This window comes from Pinus tabuliformis, chromosome 4_2 (assembly GCF_031772625.1).
Source record: "Pinus tabuliformis cultivar Carrire ecotype Pingquan chromosome 4_2, CPIR1, whole genome shotgun sequence".
Taxonomy (NCBI): domain Eukaryota; kingdom Viridiplantae; phylum Streptophyta; class Pinopsida; order Pinales; family Pinaceae; genus Pinus; species Pinus tabuliformis.
Genome location: NC_142304.1, coordinates 756639215 through 756660343, shown reverse-complemented (window position 1 = coordinate 756660343; position 21129 = coordinate 756639215). Strand labels below are relative to the sequence as shown.

General features: G+C 40.7%; 1 pseudogene; it reads right to left on the bottom strand.

The window, feature by feature from the left end:
- The window catches only part of LOC149171804 (ABC transporter B family member 4-like), a 91755-nt pseudogene extending 71939 nt beyond the window's left edge, over positions 1-19816 (bottom strand).
- Between the last annotated feature and the right edge of the window lie 1313 nt (positions 19817-21129).

The following is a 21129-nucleotide window of genomic DNA, read 5'->3' as shown; positions in this document are numbered from 1 at the left end:
CACTATTACCGGCTTATCTTGTAAATCATGTTATGGAATGGTTTTAAATTTACATGTATGATTATTGCAAATGTCTACTTAACATTCGAGAAGCAATTGCATCTGCTAATGTATTTAAAGATCTTGGAATATGCTGATATTCAATATAATCAAATTCACGTTCCAAGAGGTGCACTCTCAAAAATAATCTCAATAACATTGGATTTCTAATGGCATACACTCTATTAAGCTGTAATACAACGAGTTCAGAATCTAACCTCACTATCAAACTCCGAATCCCAAATGAAATAGATTCAGATAATAACTCAATCACTGCACTATACTCGGCAATTTTGTTCGTTGTTTGACCAAGGCTTACCCCATGCATAGATACCAACTCGTCAGAAGGCGAATAGATAACCCAAGCTGTGGAAGAAATGTTCCGTGTATTACGACAAGCACCATCAGTGAAACCAATGTATGTTTGGAGAGGCATCGACATCTGCAATACCAAGAGTAAGACCAAGATAAGCATAAAATGATGACGAAAAACACTCTCTAAGCTAAGCACACTTTTTAAACTAAAACACACCAGCTAGAAAGAAAAACTATCCTAACTAAAAATCTCCATACCCATTCTTTAAGCATAATACCTCTTTAGGTAAAGACCATTTCTGGGTTTACCTAAAGAGTCCCCGTCAAAGTCTACCAATTCATAGGCCCCTTTTGGTAGCTTTCGCTTGACAACATAGGGACCATGCCACATAGGAACGAATTTTCCAGTGCCTAATTTATCATTAGCTTGATCGTACACTAAGACTAGATCTCCTTCCGAAAAATTTCGAGGGGTCACATTTCGATCATACTGAGCTTTCATACATTTTGCGTGAGCTTCGATCGCCAATGCAGCATCACGTCGATTCCCATCTAATTGAGCCAAGTATAACAAACATTTTTCCTCTTCGGAAGTAGCTGGAAGTAACTCGATGGCCATTTGCAATGACGGGATTTCGCATTCAATGGGTAACACAGCTTCTAGACCATAAACTAGTTGGAAAGGAGTGAGCCCTGTTGATGTTTTTACTAAGGTTTGATACGCCCAAAGCACTGAAAATAGAATGTTATGCCAATTCGACCGATGAATCCCAATGATTCGTTGGATCATGATGACTAAAATTTTGTTGATGGATTCAACGAGACCATTAGCTTGTGGATAATAAGGAGTTGAACTATCGTGACGCAAACCAAGCTGGCCTATAATTTCGGTCATCATAACGTTTCGAAAATGACGCCCATGATCAATGATAATTGCTTGTGGGACACCAAACCTAGCAATTATATGATTGAACACGAAAATTATAGCTGTCTTGCCATCTGCCTCAAATGTAGGCATCGCCTCGGCCCACTTGGTAAAATAATCTACCGCAAGGATGATATACGCATGCCCCCCCGCCGAGTGAGGGTTACATGTAATAAAATCAATACCCCATTTGGCAAAAGGACCAACGACAATTATAGGGTGGAGAGGAGCAGGTGGAGCGCGCATCTTTCGATCAAAAATTTGGCAGTTGTGGCATTTTCGGACCGTGTTAATACAATCTTTAAACAAAGACTACCAGAAGTAGTCAGCGCGCAATATCTTTTGGGCTATGGCATACCCAGACATATGACCGCCACACGCTCTAGAGTGACAGTCATTTAGAACCCTTTCAGCTTCCTCGTGAGTTAAACAACGTCGAAAACAGAGTCCGCCCCACGGCAATAAAGAGTATCTCCAATAATCCTGAATTGTTGGGACTGGAATCGTATTTTCTGATGTTCTGACCTTGAAATTTCTGGCCGAAAGGATTGGGTCTGGAGATAAACGATGATATCCCCATACCACAGATCTAAAGTTATGATGAGAAACAACGATTCGTCCGCAATGGGCTCCTCCGCCACAGTTTCCGTATCAGCACGCGGGAAGTCACACATTAACTCCGCAAAAACTAAAGATTTCTTAGACTTAGATTTTTCAAATTCCAAGTCGAACTCCTGCAGGATAACAATCCATTTAGAATACTTTCCCCCTAGCAATTGCTTGGTAAAAAAGTAGATCATAGGGTTGCAATCAGAAATTACTGTAGTTTTCGAATGCCGGCTTTCGAAACAACAAACCCCAGCAATCGACCCGTTTCTATACAGAAAACACACTTGTGTGGATTCAACCGAATTCGATAATGCCTACACCTCATAAAGATTGCTCGTAAATGGATGAGATGATTAGCTCGATGTAACGAATGAGCAGGCAAATCATCGAGATAGGGCTGCACAATGTGCTTGATGTCATGAAACGCATAAGACATGGCCCTTTGAAAAGTTGCTTCGGTATTCTTGAGCCCAAAAGGTAATTTGCAGTAAGAAAATGTCCCCCATGGACAAATGAAAGTCGTTTTTGGTTGATCGACAGGTAGAATATTGATTTGATTGTATTCGGAAAAACCATCCATGAAGGAGAATATTTCGCTGTCGGCACAATCATCAATGATTTGATCGATATAGGGAGTTGGGTAATTGTCCTTTGGACAGGCTCGATTAATGTCCCTATAATCAATACATATTATTATTGTCCCTTGCTTTTTGTTAACCAGAACAATATTCGATACCCAATCCGTTAACGGGATCGGATAAATGAAACCTGCTTTGAGTAATTTTTCAACTTCTGCTTTAATAGCAGCAGCTTTTCTTGGGTGAATCTGACGCAAACATTGCTGGACGGGTTTAGCGTCTGGGTAAGTCTTGATTTCATGAACAACAATCGCGGGATCAATTCCTGGAATTTCCTCATAGGACCAGGCAAACACGTCGTGGAATTCTTGAAATAGGGCCTTATATATTTGAATCTTGTCTTCTATACACGAGGCACCTATATGAATGTTCTCAACAATTCCAGGCTTAACCGAAATGTCAATAGGAATAGTTCGAGATATGTTTCCCAAATTTAACTCTAAATTAGGATTTTTCATTGGATTCTGAGGTTCCTTGACATATTCAGTCGTAAAAATTGATGAAAAATCATTTTCAAAATGATCATTCTCAGGTAAGAATGAAGATCTGTGATGGAGATCTTCCCATGGTAAATCATCTACACATAGTATTTCACGAATTTGCTCATCAGAGTGAACAAGTTCAGAAATCGTGATTGAATCCGAGCTTGATGTGAAAAGTGATTCCTCACGGACCACATTCACTAAGTCAATTTTGGTTGAAGATGGGTCGGTAAACGATTGCACGACCTCATACGCAATTTCATATGGACTCAAAGGCATAACATCACCAAATGAGTCTATCTTAGATTCAGAAGGAACGATCCAAGGATCATCATAAACAATGGTGTCTGACGAAATCATATGAATGGTTGCAAATGAAGATGATGCGTTGATCAGAGGAAAAGGAAAAGTTCCCAGTAAACCGGCATCTTTAACTAGTCATACTCCAACATCCTTATACGGGATAGTCGTTTTACCGACATGCTGAATACTTTCAGATGAGGCTGGGTCAGATGAAAAGTAAGCCAGCTAGTCTATTGTTACGATCTTTCCATTACGAGGAAACTTTATAACCCGAAAGACCGATGAAACGATAGTTGTCATAGAGTAAGACCAACTACGACCCAAGAGAAGGTTGTAATCTAGAGGGGCATCAACCACCTCCACATCTAGATTAACGCTTTTTCCTTCAACCCCTATAGGTAAATCCTACAGAATGCCAAAAGGATGAAAGCCACGGCCATCAAAGGCCTTTAGAATCGTCGGGGATTGATTTAGTGAAGGATAACCAAGAGATCTCCAACACTGTATCGACATAATACACGTCGAGGCTCCCTCATCAATCACAGTCCTATGAATAGGCCTGTTTTTTACTATCACTGGAATCTGGAAAGCCATTTGATGAGGTAAGCGTGGTGTACTATTTTCTAGATCGAAAATTATTAGGTTCGAGTCCTGAACGTCAACAGCTCCTATAGCCGACAAAAGTAATTTACGCTGTGCTGGACATGATTGTAGCACTTCCAAAGCCGACATTGCTGAGGGTGAAACAGCTAAATCCTCAACAATGTTATAGTTCTGAGCCACTCTCGCATGTGGATTGAAAGCTGACTTTCGAAGTATACCCTTGGCGGGTGGTTTGATTACCAAGTCTGGATTAGGTTTCTCGATCTATAGTGGATCGAAACCGGGAGCTGAGGTTGATGGGTTAGAATGAGAAGATTCTGCTTCTTTACCATCAACAGGACTTTTACTACCATAATCATGCGATTGAGTCGCAATCCTAACATGGGACATCATCAGTATGGGTTCTTCATTGGCACTCGAGGAAGAACCTATCATCTTACTGTCTTGACTTGGAAAAGGATCCTTCAAAACAACAGGCATTTGGGAACCTTTGACAATCTTCGCAACCTCTGCACGATGAGGGCAGTCTCTTGTAAAATGTTCTTCGTCACAAATGAGACAAGGATAACGAGGTTTGCGTTTTTCATCATTGGATTCCGATTTTTCAGGTTTCTCTTTTGAATTTTTGTCCATTTTATTCTTCTTCTTCCCTTTCTTCTTGCCACCGGATTTTGATTTGGCTGTAGATGACTCTACAACGTGAATATCGGCGGAAATCTCCGTGGAAGAATCTCCTGTCGGGGAATCAGGCAAGGTTATGATAGGAGAAGAATTCTTGGAAGACTTCTTCTTACTTTTAGTGTTAACCGTACCAATCATACCATCAGCGGCATGAGACCCTGAAGGAGCTACAGCGATTTGATTTTTCTTGGGAAGATCGGGGATTTTCTCGTGTAACGTACCTGACTGAGTATAGACCAAGTCAAGGTACTATTCTTGAGCAATTACTTGCTCCTCAGTAACGACTTCGGCCTTAGCTACATCTTCAGTGATCTTTGGCAACAAAGATTTTACAAACCATTCAGCCAAGATCTGATCCGGAATAAAAACCTTCACTAAACGTCGTCGACGTCTCCATTCATGAATGTGATCTGAAATGTAAGTGGACGTCGATTTCTTTAATGAAGTTAGTAATTCTGTGCCATTGTCATATCTGACTAGCAACTGAAAATGAGTTAAAAACGAGGTATCTAACTGACTAAAATTATAAAAAGTGCCTCGCGGTAACTGAATGTACCACTTGGCCGCGAGACCAATTAGAGTGCGCTGGAAAAGCCTTAGATGGATTGAATCATTTGAAATGGAATTAGATGCACACCAGAGGTGATAAGTCATCATATGGTTCGACGGGTCCTCTCCTGATTTGCCTTCAAACTTAGGAATATCACTAGGCAACTTATTCGGCATTGGCGGCCAAAACGGAAGATAATTAATGGGATCGTTCGTTAGGCGCAACAAGTCAGGAAAGTCCAAAGTTGCGATAAACGGTAACTGACGATTAGGGTCCCTAAAAATCTGGGTCATGAGACCAGCCCCAGGAGGAGGATATCCAGGATAACTAGGAATAGGAATTGCATTTGGGATATTGTATCCTCTCAGAAAACCAGGATTAACCAGACCGTACTGGGGTTTTTGAGGTTGTTGATATGTGTACCCAGGGTACGGTTGATACTGATACACTGGCTGCTGCACAGTAGGACCGAATTGGTATTGTCCCTGGTACGGTTGATAAGTAAATTGTGGTTGACTTGTGACAACCGTACTTGAACCAGGTTGTCCTACAGGCATCTGAACCGAAGTTTGAATCGTAGATCCAGACGGAGGTAAAGATGTCTGAGGAGTAGATATAGGAATAGTAGAAACCAGAGCTATCGATACTCCAGAAGTAGGTGGGGTAGATTGAACAGATGTTGTGGCAGTTGCAGCAGTCGTTTGAGGTGGAGTACGAGGCGTACTAGGCCCAGGCTGAGAAACTACTGAAGGTATAGAAGTTTGAATAGAAGACTGGACAGGTTGCTGGGGTGTACCAGAAACTAAGGGTTGTCCAGTTTGAGATGACAACTGTACATTCGATTGCAAGACCTATTGAGTTTGCAATGGATCCCACACTAAATTCATTCCGGGGTACGGACCCATAACAGGTTGAGAATATTGAGGACCATAACCGGGTTGAGGATAGGATTGATAATTCAAAGGTACATTTCCCGTTCCTTGAACATATGATTGACCGGAGGGTGGTTGGAAACCTTGGTTCGAGTATTGACCTTGGGGTTGATACCCTTGAGGCACGTACTGATACTGGGGTTGACCTTGAGGTACATATTGATACTGGGGTTGACCTTGGGGTACATATTGAGTCTGGGGTTGACCTTGAGGAACGTACTGTCCCATAGGTATGTACTGTCCTTGAGGTTTCCCCCCAGGCGCAAATTGGGTACCTTGAGGTTGCCCCCCAGGCGATAATTGAGGATTTTGAGGCTGCCCCCCAGGCGGTAACTGGCCACCTTGAGGTTGAGGATTAGGAATAGTACCTGACATCATGAGAATATCTTCTACACTCAACGGCTTAGTACCATTGCTTCCAGTTAATAACCCTTGTTCAATGGGTTGAGGAGATGCTCTCGAAAAAGTACCAGAAAGTGACTGATACCCAGAGGGAACAGAAGGACCACCATACAAAAAGGATTCTGGCGATTAAGTAAACATGGACGACTGTCTTGACATGTTTAATGGAGGACAGTAACCTCTAGGTGTTGGGTGATAAGGAACACGAGGTGGTGAAAAACTTAACCCTGGGTTTTCTAAGAAATTAGTCAATGAAAGATACCAAGCATTGCTCCTAGGTGGACTGTAAAAAATTGATTCACGCTCCCTTAGTTCAATAGCAGGCTAATTTTCAGGGATAGGGATGCCTACTTCTTCTTCCGGAGTAGCAATTTCTTTGATAGCTATAAGTCCAGAAGGAAGATTTTGGGTAATTATTCTTTCTACCTTAGGTGAACCAGGACCACTAGAAGCTGGAGAAGCAAACCCCGATGTTGGAGTAGCAGAAAATTCACTTTCAGGTTCAGATATTTCAGGTTCCTCACCTATATCACTAGTAGATGAAAAGCTACCAGTAACTTCGGAAACAGACACTGATTGTGGATTATAATCTGCTACTAAAGCTTGAAAATCAGGTTGTACTACCAAAGAAGACTCTCCTTCTTCAGGTGACCCAACTCTACTGTCTCTAGGAGTTACGAGGGCTCTTAACCCTTCAAGCTGGCTCGGTGAAAACTCAGGAGGTTGGCCCCAAAGTCTACGGGACTTCCTCGGTAATTCAGCCACGATTAAAAAAATTTAACTACTTCACACGCAAAAAAAGTAAAATCTCAATGAAAACCACCTAAAGCCTGTAAGAACCAAACAAATTTGAATCACACACCTAAAGAATCTAGGAGATTAAACACACACAAATAGTAACTTTCCATACTAAAAACACTAGTTGGTGATGAAATCCAACATCGCAAAGTTCAATACAGAAGTGGCGGTTGGAACAGTTACCCCGACAACCTGCTTAATGAATAGACTAGCACAAGTTCCTCCACTTAACTGTCTCGAGTGAAGAGAACCCCCCAGAAAATCCAAGTGAGTCTAGCCGACGTCTGCTCCAGGTACAATGGGATCTTCCCACCACTGTCACCTTAGGAATAATCCTAAAGAATATGGTCACTAAGGTTACCAATCGAAACAAATATACCTAGGGGAACAGTCTACGATCTGATACGCACACAAGGGCAGAGTAGCAAGCTCAATCCCCTTGAAGGCTCCTTGACACAATCCAAGGTTTACCAACAAGTTACCCCAGGCTCCTCGACAATGGTTAATCTGAGGTTTACTGTTTTTAATACGTGAATATATGGCGTCGTTCCCAATGAGGAAGGATTGATTCCCACATTGGTTCGGACACGATCTCGTGCTTCTCCTTTAAGAGGAGCTTTCCCAGAGCATAAATGCAACAATTGGATTTCTTCCCTACCACAAGATACAGCTACTTGTTTGTTTTACTGTCTTGGAGAGTTAATTACTCTCCTACTCCAAGACACTAGCCTAAGCTATGTTGGTGTATCAGAGCCCTAGAAATAAAAATATTACTAGATGAATTTTACTTTAAGCATTATTTTTATTGCTTTTTGTTTAAGTCAAGAGGTGTGGAGATGAAACTCGTGGTATGAAGACTCGACTCAAAATCACTAAAAAATGCACTTAAGATGATTAAACAATCTTTTCCCTTAAATGAACTTCTAGCTAGGAAAGAGTTTGAGAATGCAAATACTTGTAAACACAAATCTTTCTTAACAAACAAATTAAAAGAAGAGATTTTTGTCCTTTCCAATGCACTCAAAGCGAGACAACTAGTTATTTTCACAAAAATTCCCCTTTTCTTTTCAAAACACTCAACTACTACAAAAACAAACATTTTCCAAAAGAGATTTTTTATTTTTTATAAAACACTCAAAACTATGAAAACGACTAACTTTGAGATCTATAAATTATAAAAACCTATTTGAAGTCAAAGCTTACAAGATGTATTTTTAAGGATGTTTTACTTAGCTAGATGTAAACTAAGGACCAATTTATGCAGAATCACAAATCAGTCAAAAAACAACCAATTTTGTTTTCTTTTTAAAAATGAAAATCCAAAATTTTAAACACAAGATTTTCGAAGTTTTGTAAAGAGAAAACACAAGATGGATTCCTCAACAAGGGTAGATTTCACAAATGGTCGGACTCATAAGAAGGCTGGTAAAAACCAAGGTGATCTGAGGTTCCTATAGCCTCTAAGCTCAGAGCTACTACAAGACCAAAATGAAAACCAAACCCAACAAGCAAAACTTCTAGGAATTTCACCTAAAACCCTAACACCAATGAAATCAACCTAAGGAAAGCTTCTGACAGGTTATATGCAGGTCTGGGCAGGAGATAATAACTTCTAAAAAAAAAACTAAGCTGACTAACAGAGAAAATCTTAGGTTTTCCAAAATTTTGACAGGGTCCGTAGGCCCACAGTTAACACAGGTGCGGTACCGCTCTGTGCTAAAAGCAAAAGTGTGGATAGGTACGCACTGTGTCAAAAACCTAGGGTGCGGTCCTCTCCCAAAGTTATGAAAAACAAAAATAACCCTGGATCTACTAATTCTACCCAATTCCACACACAACAAGCCAAAAACAGAAACAAAATCACAGTTTCTCAGGTCAAAGTAAAAACATGGAAAAAATCAACTCCCCAGTGGAGTCACCATTTTTTCACATGGAATGAGTCGATCTTGCGGACAAGATAGACCTTCCTAGAATCTAAAGAGACCTAGTGACAAGCAAGCCAATCACAAACTATCTTTCTCTAAATATGCATTTATAAACAAAGGCAAACAAGTGTTTTAGGCCTACCTTAGGTCCAATGCAAGTTTGTGGAAGCCTCGCTCCTTTGATCCAAGTGAGCTCCCTTGTTGCGAATTTGAAAACACAAACAAGCAAACAAATTAAATAGCACTTGAAAAGCCAATATTATAAAACATATTTAACATGAAGGTCAAGGAATTCATGAAACAAATGACATAAGACAACTTGTTGAGAAAAATCAATCTGATTGTATTAATTCAAATCAAAGAAGAACTTTACAACCTGTGCCTTGACGCTGTACAAGCTCCTCCTAGGGTCCGACAAGAAGTCTATTCTACTTTGACAAGTTTCACTCTCTTCCCAATGAAGCCAAAAAGGTATGTGATCTCTCGTCTCAAGCTTAACTAGGAAGTCTCAATTCCACCAGCATTTACCCTCAAAAATGTTCAGCTTCTAACCTCCCTAGAAACCAGCCCAATGCCTTAATTTATAGTGCAATAGAGGGAAGTTACTAGGTCCTCCTTCAAAGGGATAAATCCCTCCTTCAAAGGGATAGCTCCTCTCATCAAGGTATTAGCTCCTTCTCTTTTGGGATGTATGAACCACCTAAGAGCGGCCAATCCACATCAAAATTCCTTCTAGAATCATCTAGAATTAACCCAAATTGAGCTTTTTAGAATAAACTTGCACCTTTTTGACTTTCACAGGGGTCCGCACCCACTCCTTTAGGGACAGAGTGGGCAGGTCTGCAGTTTTTGGAAACAGGAGGTGCGGGACCGCAGGCAACAGTGAGAGAAAGTGCGGAACCAGAGCTTTGTTGATTTTCAATGTCTTTCTCTCATTTTCAAAAGCTTGACTTGAAGAGCTGAGGTCTAAGACTTGCTTAGGAGGACAGTACAAGTGATGATAGACCCATACTGACAACAAATAATCATGGTGACGATATTTTTGTGTAACAGCTGCGTGTATATGCTATTTAGCGCAAGGAAACCTGCGTATACGCGGGTTCACTTGAGAAAACTTGCATACATCCGCCTCTGTAAACTGGCAAAACTGCATATATAATAGTTCACAAGAAAAAGCAAAAAAGGGGTCTAAAGAAAATGTTCAGACTTAAATTTTGAGTTCCTATAGGAACAGACAACTCAGTCACAGTAAGAAAATCAAAGGTTGAACCCTGATTGGCTTAAATTAACCCAAACTAGGAACAACAATACTGTTGTCCCCAGTGGAGTCACCAATTCTGTTGAGGGACAAAGTCCCCTAGGGTCTTGGGTCAACACCCTAGTAGAGTGGGGGTTATCTACAAAGAAAAACAAGCATTCCATACAGCCATGATACTAATATAAGCAAACTACGCGAAGAGAGGTGCACCTGGGGGTCCTTCATTTGGGTAGATCTAGCCAGGGTCCAAATGTTGAAAATGCAACAAGATGATGGAGCTTAGTGAAAAGAAGTTGCCTTCACTAAGTGGGCTCGCAGGCTATTTTTGGCGCAAAGTCTATTTTTAGACATATGGATCATGGTCTATGAGTTGAAGGATGATGTTTACGGATGATTGGTCATGTTGGTAAAAATTTAGCTGAGCTTCCTGTTTATCATGCACGATGGAACTGATTGGATTGAGGTCCTGTCATTATGGACTGAGGTTACTAAATCCGAATGATAATCATATTAGTTAGTTAGTGGATTTGCCTATCATGATGTTAGGTTACTAATGAAATGATGGACTTCTATTTTCAGACATATGGGCGGAGTCTATTTTTAGACTACCAGTCTAAAAATAGAACAGTCGAATATTATTAGCTCTTAATAATATTTGGATGATAAACATTATATTATCCTCTTCCAACACTTCAGTTCGAGCTACAGATGTGGCACATGCAACTTCCAGAAGGAAATACACTTTTCTTATGGGTTAGTTGAGCTATTGCATGATGGACTTCAGTTAGAACTCAAGTGATTGAGTTTGGTGGAGTTGATTGAGGAGTTGATGGAGTTGTGTTCATTTTGACTTAGTTGAACTAGTTGTATTTAGTTTAACTGTAGAATACACTAGTGATGAGTGATGAGTTAATTTTTAATTAATTCACTAATTATTAACTCATAAATCAACTAAAGAATACATCACTTAACTCAGTGCATGGACAGTTCAGTGGAGACAAGTGTTAGAGGTGGGTGAAAGGGTGAGACTACTATCAGTTGTGACTATAGCTGTGCATGAGATTTGCAGAATCAATGATTGAGATTGCCAATGAGGATTGCACAATACAAGACAAGGAAAACGAGCTTGGATCATTCCTATTCTCACATTGGATTGCGCAGTAGAGGCAGGCAAACAGTGGAGGAGATTTGAACCTGTGACTTGATTAGAATCTGAGCTAGTTTGTGTGTAGCAGGTGGAGATAGTACTGAGTACTTGTGAGGAGTATTGTACTATGTATTGTTACATGTTCTCTATCATTATAATATACAGATAGTTGGGGGTTTTTAGTTGTATGCTTTCCCCAGTACATACTGTGTTGATATGTGTGATTGATGTTTCAATGTGCGCATGAGAATGTTTTAATTCTGCAAATTGATGATCAACGTAGAGGAGGTTATGTATTATGCATGCATTCCGCAAATAGTGTATAATCAGGATAATCTCTATGAATAAGTGTTATATTATTCAAATTTCTACATGGTATCAGAGCAGAGTTGATCATTAGATCTATTATTCAGAAAGTGATTACATTTTATTTCTTCAGGCAGAGGCTGTAATCAGGCCAGGTAGCCTCTGGATTCATCCTTCTTTTGGAAGGTGAGATATAAGGTAAAAGCCCATATAGTCAATCTCTGTACGAGAAATACTTTGTTCTCACGCATTTTAGATAAGAATTGGTTGAGTTTTGAGCTGGTGGAATTCGAATTTGCAACAGTGTTTTCTTGGTGTCGACGTTGAAATGTCTTTCAACGGATTGCGATTGGAGTATGCCCTTGAAGGCAGCTCGAATTATATTGCATGGAAAGACAAGATGGAGGCGGTGTTAGATGAAAATGGGTTGAAGGAGTTCATAGAGGCTGCGGTCCCAAAGCCTACTGATGCTGCTCACGTTGAGGCTTGGCAAAAGAAGACAGCAAAGTGTCGAAGGATTTTGTTGGAGGGCATGAAGGATCACATTGTATCCGGCCTGCATGGAAAGGCTTCTCCATACTTGATGTGGAAAGCATTGACAGATTTATTCCAAAGCAAGAGTGACCAAAGGAAGTTGGCGCTCAAGGATAAACTCAGAAACATTAAGTGTGAGAAAGGAGACAGTATGCCCAAGTATCTCACAAAGTTCACTCAATGCTGGGATGAGCTGGGAAGTGTGGGGGTGACTGTCGATGATGAGGACTTGGTGAGCTTGGCTCTCCTTGGTCTTCTGAAGAGTTGGCATTCCTATCAGGACTCTATTAATGGTCGGGAGAAATTTCCAGGATGGGAGAGACTTTGGTCAGATCTTATGCAAGAGGAGATCAGGCAGAATACCAGGGATGAATCTTCATCAAAGGCATCTGATGAAGAAAATTGCACTTTGGTTGCCAAAGCAAATAAGGGGAAGGAGAAGGTTTCTCTTTCCAAATCCAGTTCTTCCAATGATGGGAAGAAGGTTGGCAAATCGAAAGTGTGATGCTTTCATTGTCATGAGGTGGGCCATTATCCTGCAAATTGTCCACAGAGGAAATCCAAGAAGGGATCCGGGGAAGGATCTAAAGGTGAGGCACTTGGTTCACAGTTTGAGTTGGATTTCACACTCTTTGCATGCATGGTTTCATCCATGATGGGAAGTGGTTGTTTTCTTAACAGTGGAGCTTCTTTCCACATGACTAGTGACAAGAGTTTGTTCAATACTTTGGAGGAGAAAGATCTCCAGATACTCATAGCGATGGGTAATGATGAGAAGTATAGTGTCTCAGGTGTAGGCATGGTTATTTTCCAGAGGGAGCATGGAGCTCGCCTTACCTTGATCGATGTCAAGTATATACCAGGACTGAATAGAAACTTGGTGTCGATCGCGATGCTGGAAGATAGAGGCTATGATGTAGTCTTGAGTAAGGGAAAGGTTTTCCTTGGACACATCATCACTAGACAGGTGAAGCAGATTGGTTCACGTGTCAAGAACCTATATGCTCTTAAGGTTCAAGATGCATGAAAAGCCTTGAGTAGCGAAGTAACTGATGGAGACTTGGTGGTTGAGAGGGAGCGTATATTACCTCTCAACATGCAGAGCCAGAAGAAGTATCAGACGATTGTGGAGGAGCCACGATTGGTGCAGCAGCTTCAGGAGGTTGTGGAGCAGCCACAACAAGGGAAGCTAAGAGGAGATCGAGTAGAGACATCTACTCATGCAAAGACCTCTAGTAGGGTGAAACTTCGAGCCAAGTGGGCTGAGGGATCGCATGCAGCCATACCTCCAGGTAGGAGGTGGGGTGATATAGAGTGATCGTCCCAAGGAGGAAGGGTAGGATCCTTGAGGTACCCAACCTCTTGGATGAGACCTTGCTACGGGAGCCCCGATGTGGAGTAGCAGGAACTAACTGATTGGGTAGAGACAGATGCGGATGGAGTGGCAGAGAGAGCGACAGTGCAGGGAATCCCAGGACAGTGCATAGCTAGCAGGCTGCAGCAATGTGAGAGGCACAAGTGTTTTGCACAGTGCTAGGTGGCACAGAGAGGTGTGCAATGGTACGAGATGCATGGAGATGTTGCAGTAGCGCAGATGTAAGAGAGGGAGCACTTGTCAGCAGCAGGTAGAGCTTCAGCATCAGAGTATGTTCCTAGCCCAACAGAGTGGTCAGTTGGGAGTGTTTTTTGTTCCAAGTGTTGTTGGAGCAAGTGGACCAGGCAAATGTGTTGCATGCAGAACATTCCAAAGTTGCAGGATAGGGGTTGCAGATAATTCATATCTTGTTGAGAGGGAGCGTTAAAAATGAAACAAGATGATGGAGCTTAGTGAAAAGAAGTCGCCTTCACTAAGTGGGCCCGCAGGCTGTTTTTGGCGCAAAGTCTATTTTAGACATATGTATCATGGTCTATGAGTTGCAGGATGATGTTTATGGATGATTGGTCATGTTGGTAAAAATAGATGGATTTCTATTTTTAGACATATGGGTGGAGTCTATTTTTAGACTGCCAGTCTAAAAATAGAACAGTCGAATATTATTAGCTCTTAATAATATTTGGACTATAAACATTATCTTATCCTCTTGTAGCACTTCAGTTCGAGCTACGGATGTGGCACATGCAACTGCCAGAGAGAAATATGCTTTTCTTATGGGTTAGTTGAGCTATTGCATGATGGACTTCAGTTAGAACTTAAGTGATTGAGTTTGGTGGAGTTGATTGAGGAGTTGTGTTCAGTTTGACTTAGTTGAACTAGTTGTATTTAGTCTAACTGTAGAATACACTAGTGATAAGTGATGTGAATTAATTCACTAATTATTAGCTCATAAATCAACTAAAGAATACATCAGTTAACTCAGTGCATGGACAGTTCAGTGGAGACAAGTGTTAGAGGTGGGTGAAATGGTGAGACTACTATCAATTGTGACCATAGTTGTGCATGAGATTTGCACAATCAATGATTGAGATTGCCAATGAGGATTTCACAGTACAATCCAAGGAAAACGAGCTTGGATCATTCCTATTCTCACATTGGATTACGCAGTAGAGGCAGGAAAACAGTGGAGGAGATTTGAACCTGTGACTTGATTCAGATCTGAGATAGTTTGTGTGAAGCAGGTGGAGATATTACTAAGTACTTGTGAGGAGTATTGTACTATGTATTGTTACATGTTCTCTATCATTATAATATACAAATAGTTGGGGGTTTTCAGCTGTATGCTTTCCCCAGTACATACCGTGTTGATATGTGTGATTGATGTTTCAATGTGTGCATGTGAATGTTTTAATTCTGCAAATTGATGATCAACGTAGAGGAGGTTATGTATTATGCATGTATTCCGCAAATATTGTATAATCAGGATAATCTCTATGAATAAGTGTTTTATTATTCAAATTTCTACACCAAACCCTCTTGGAGTTCCTTTCGATCCTTCAACCTGCAAAGCAATCAATTCAAGGAAGCATAGAAGTATATGGACCAAGCATCATAAGGAAAGCAACTTCATAGCATATTTAAAGGTAGTTAGTTATACAATTGAAACAACCATTCATATGTAAATCATAACATTAATATCATAAGCATGAAGAAGATTAATATCAGGAACAAGACAAGTGTGTTGGGTGTGGAGCCTGATTATCTTCTGTATTCAAAGGTATCCCACATTGGACCCCAGTTCGAAATGGGGCGGCAATGCCCCTGTAAAATATTCGCTGCAGGGGAGGTCCAGGGGGGGGGGGGCTGCAACCTTTGGGGAGCCCCCCTGGCGGGGGGTTTCAGGGGTAGCGCCCTTCCAGCTAAGAATAGATGTAAAATTTCCTTGTAAAAGTATAGTAATTTCTAGTCAATCTGGGTCGTTCATTTAGCGGAGATCTGACGGTAGAAGTTATGTTTAATTTAGGGTTTTTTGCCTTAGAAGGCAACCCCTCACTATATATGAGGGAATTGTATTGCGTCTATGTAGATCTGTATTATGAGTAAGAAAGAGAGAGGAGATTGAGAGCAAAGAGGGTGTTATAGCGGATCTGCTGTAGGTTGTATCTCTTCAGTTTGCTGGATAATATAAAAGGAAGGACTAGTTGTTTCTCTGTGGATGTAGCCCAAACTGGGTAAACCACGTATATCTGTGTCTCTCTTGTTTTATGCATTTTTTGTGTTTATATTTCTGCAATATTTTATGTGTTCCATTGCTTCGTAATGTATAATTTTCTAACAAAGTGTTTCTTTTATTATAGATAACTAAAATACAGTAAGGAGTGATTTCACCTAAGTCTTCCTTTCGCAAGCTCCAAGTGGAACCGTCCTCTAGATTCGTCCAATCTCAAGCCTTCAACAAACTCCTTCCATGACTCACTCAAGGATATCTCAACTAATGGAAAGACATCATAACTCAAGGAAACAAGGGTTTCCTGTAATGGGGGAAGTGCTGGAAGCACAAGGATCTTCAGACCTGATCAGGGATAATCTCAGCAGACTAGTTTTTCTCTTTATTCTCTCCTCCCTTAGGCCTTCCCATTGAAGCCTTTTTATACTTCTCCCAAAGTACATTTTTAGTTGGGAATTCATTGGGAATAGTTGGGCCGCAGGCACTAATAGGTAATCAATAGGTAAAACCTGTGATCTCTACCCAAAATTAAGGAGATTTAATTTTTTTAAGTGTTTTAAGACATATACACAGGTTGGGTATACATAGACCCGTGTACACATGCGTTTAGCTCAGGGAAATGTCGCGTATAGGGAGTAAAACATTTTTTTTAAGTATTTGAACCAGGTCTGGAAGGAGGGGTTGCCCTAGGCCATGAGTGCAGCGTCACAAACATCAAAAGTGAGATTTGGATCTATAACACTCACCACCACCATTGAGGAAAAGTTGACTAGCCGACGGACAATACAATAGAAGATCCAGGCAAATAGCGCAGGACCAGCAATGAAGCAACAAGTAGAACAAGTTAAGCATGCAGCGACGCAGTGTACCGCTGAAGTTGTAGTGGTAGAAGTGGAGTTGGGAGGTCTTCACAGCAATATCTCCGAACTAGCAGAGTGACTCGGGGGTGAGTCACCATATTTGTGATGGGGGCTTGTTGGGACAGAGTCCCCTAGGGTCGATTTTGGGGTTAAAAGCCCAAGTTTTGGGGCAGAAAGCCCAAGTTTTTGTATGTAAAATGTAAAGTCTTCGCAATTTGTGGTTGCAGAGCACATAGATGTAAGTGTCATAAAGGGTTTCTTCCATTATTTTATGTAAGTTGTGTCAGCTTTAGAAGATAGGAGAGTCTTAAAAGAGTCTAAGGAAGTTCAGATTTGGGATGATGAATGTAATGGGTCATTAGCAAAAGGAGCAAAGAGTCTTAGAGTATAAGAGAGGCTCTACAACTGTGTGCGCAGAGGCCTGGGGCAGAAGTTTGTAGCTGAGTGTGTGGACCCCTGTAGCTGAGTGCGCAGGGTAGTTAGAGTCTGTAAAAAGATCTGAAGCATTAATAAAGAAGATTATTTTGGAATTATTTGTGTTTTTATCTATTTACTTCTGTTATGAATGAATGCGATTATGTTATGCAAATAATGGGTTTATGACTTAATTCTATATTGATGCGTGAATCTATATGTTTACATTGTTATCTGTCCGCAAATAATAATATCAATTTATGCGAAGAATATCTTAATGCATGTTGAAGTTATCAGATACTAAGATGATCTGGGTAAATACAGAGGTAAGGATAATTACAGAAGCACGTAAGTAGATAAATCACCTGTTTAGGGTTCGCAAAAGACGATCGTAGACCTTCACAAAGGTCTAGAAACTGAATAAGGGAGGTATATCAATAAGCCCTAAAAGGCTTATCGATCTACGTGGGGGCAGGGTTAGGGCACAAGATGACGTCACTACCATCTCTGGGTGTGGAATATTGGTTCCAACATCCCCCCATACTACTTTGGATGAGACTTCAGTCCGCACTCCTAGAATTGATGCCAAAACGGCTAGTAGTGTAGGGATTTATTTGGCTAATTAAAGTTGAACCTGGGTCAGGGCCCACTAAGGCAACACAAAGTAAACATATTAAGGCACATAAAGAATGAAAACCACATCAAATCCTCTAAGAACTCATTAAGCTAGGAAAATATAGCATTAAGTGCAAAATGTGGAGTCAAGTGTCATTCTATGTGCCTAGGAGTGGATTGATGGGCCTTATATTTTACCTATTTTGGAGGCCCGTCAAAAATTGTGGCTATAAATAAGATGTTTTTATGGCAATACAAGTTTAATCCTATTAAGGATACTACCAATTATATTCCATATGAGGTGTTATGTAACCTAGTCTTTTGTTGGTGGACACTTCTGCACAACACTAAAGAGGTTTGGATGGAGAAGGTTGGTACAAAGGATGGACACTTTTTGATACACATGTAATTACGCACCAATGACTTGTGGCTACAATCATATCATCTTGCCCTCTAGATTTTCCATGTGTGCACACCTATAAATTACACTCCACCTACAATCCATGACAATGAGGTGCTTGTTGTTGCAAAATCTAGCGGGCCTTGGAGAGGGGCACCCTACAAGGCTAACACTAGACCAAGTGACAATAATGGGGTGATGGCCCACTATCACCACAGCCAAAAATTCTTACCCTTTATGGATTTTCACTAATGGGAGGAGTTCCAATATGTGATAAGTTCACCTAATAGATATTATAGGGTTTCGATACAAAGTGACTTAAGCATGCCCTCTAGAGAGAAGGCATAATTTGGGCTCAAGGCTCAAAAAGGAGGCAATTTATTTTCTTGTTAGAGGCCTAATAGAAGAAGCACAAGACCTATGACTTGTTTGGCATGTTGAGTGTTGAGATAGCCAAAGGTTAAGACCAGGAGAAATGGTTTCCAATAATTATTTTCAATAAGAATAAGGACATGAAACCCTCTATGGTTAGATTAGGACTTGTAACTATGGAGAATAAATTAATGGATGAAATTGAAGTGAATGCCTAAGAAAAGGAAAAAAAAATTGGCAACCAATATCCCCTTGGAATTTAGACTCTTCAATTCCAAAAATTCTTCTTTCCTGGGAATTTGCTTGGTCACTTGGCCTTAAAGTGGCCAAATTAGGAAGGAAAAGGGAGAGAAAATCTATGTATAAAATTTAAAGTGATCATCAACAAAGGAGGGCTAGTTCCTTATCCTTGTGTGGATGGAGTCTATGGGTTCATTAAATGACCAAAAGTTTGCTAAGGAGGAAGGATAATTAATTCCCTTGAACCAACAACCTTACTATTACCTATGCAATGGATTAAAGAGTTATATGGGAGAGCTAGCTGAATTTCACCGATAGGATATTAATTCACATGTTATTCATGATTAATTCATATAATATTGACATCCAAATACCATTCAATATTCATTCAACAAATTAGGGAATAATAGAAAAACCCTAGATTCAATGTATTCCATACATTAGACATAAAGAAAATACATATTCAACAATAATCTCACTTACAAAGATAACTTGAAACATAACCCCATCCATTGATCCAAGAAAATAGCTCCAAATTAAAATTATTTTCTCCAAAAATAAAAGTGCATTCATAGGTCACATCTCTACCACAAGAAAAGAGGTTCAAAATTCTCTAAAGAGAGGCCAAAATATCCAAGTTGTGATGATGCAATATTAGAAATGTTCTCTCCTCTATTTATATGAGGAGTCCTAAACTCCATTTTATCCTAATTCCCTTAAAAATAATAAAATAATATGCTACAACAAGTTAGGTCATAGGTCAAAGATTAGAGAAAAGAGGGATGGAATTTCTGTGCAAAGCTAGCATTTCAAACACTGGCGCCCAAGACTTGAATGTCGTCAGTGAAGAGCTCCAACAAAACCATAGTCGTCGCAGGTACGAAATCCAAGCGTGGGCGAGGGCAGTATCAGGCCCATCAGATCCAACTAGATGCTACGTAGCACTGCATATCCCGGATCCGACGAATTTGCTAAGTCTGCTAAGAGCTTCCCTGATAAAACAGCTCTGCATCCTCATGCCCATTATCAGCAGGTGATAGTTGGACCTTGCAATGCCCGGAAGCCTCGAGCCTATAATCACATGAAGCAGAGGAGGTGATCCAGGGTCACTGATGCTACCCTCTGCAACGCATGGTCCAGAGGTAGAGGGAGTGCAGCATTAATCAGGAAGGGAGTCTGGGATCCCAGTGCAGCAGTCAACAGGCTCTTCCACAAACAGAAATCTGTTTCCCCTAAGGCAGACCGACCACTATCCAGGACATGGCTGAACCCACCCCTCCAGATCCCTTTTTTGCATTGGAACAGGGCCATGGACAAGAGATCTATGGCGCTCATTTTTCTGTGTTGGTACAGGGCCATGGACAAGAGATCTATGACACTCATAGTCCCGGAGCAGGCAGCACATACGAAGAAAACCCAGAGGTAAGGGAAAGTATGCTTATTTTTTACCTTTTGCGCAAACTTGAGTCTGGCAACACTGTTTTTGTCTGGAATTTAAATGGATCTGGGACAAATTACCTCACCATAGAAGATGGTAATAACAACAGATCCGGTATAAAACTAACAAATCATGCACACAAAGGTTTGAATAGCCCATGCGAAGTTCATATCTGGGCGCATACAAGGGCCAAGATGCCCCACTGCCATGGAACATGGGGTCAAACTGCTGAAGAAAGCCTGAAAGGCAGTTTGAACGGCGGAAAGTTAGTGGTATGGAACAGAGGGCAAACAGATAGGGACCATTCTCAGACAGATCCATACCATACAATGGCGGGCAAGACAAACCAACCTCAACTGGAAATGAGAGTTGCACTCTCGGTAAGTACCCACAGATTCCAATTTTTTGTCAAAATACCTGCTGGAAAAACACAATTACTGTGGGTAAAAGAGTCAAACTTTGTAAAGCAAATGTAGAATTTTATACTGCAACATATTGGATATCCCACCAAATTACAAAATCCGAGGGCAGAGTACTACAGGACACAAAGTATCTCAGGGAATACAAATTTGCACCCTTGTCAACAATAATTCTCAATCTGAGAATAAGAGGGGGAGCAACAAACAACAACAGGAATCCTTACAGGGGTGAAGGAAGTGGGATCGGTTCAACAAAAAACACAGGAACACATCAGGGGAAGAAAACAAGAAGTATATCTTTCAAAAACATTCTACAAGGGAA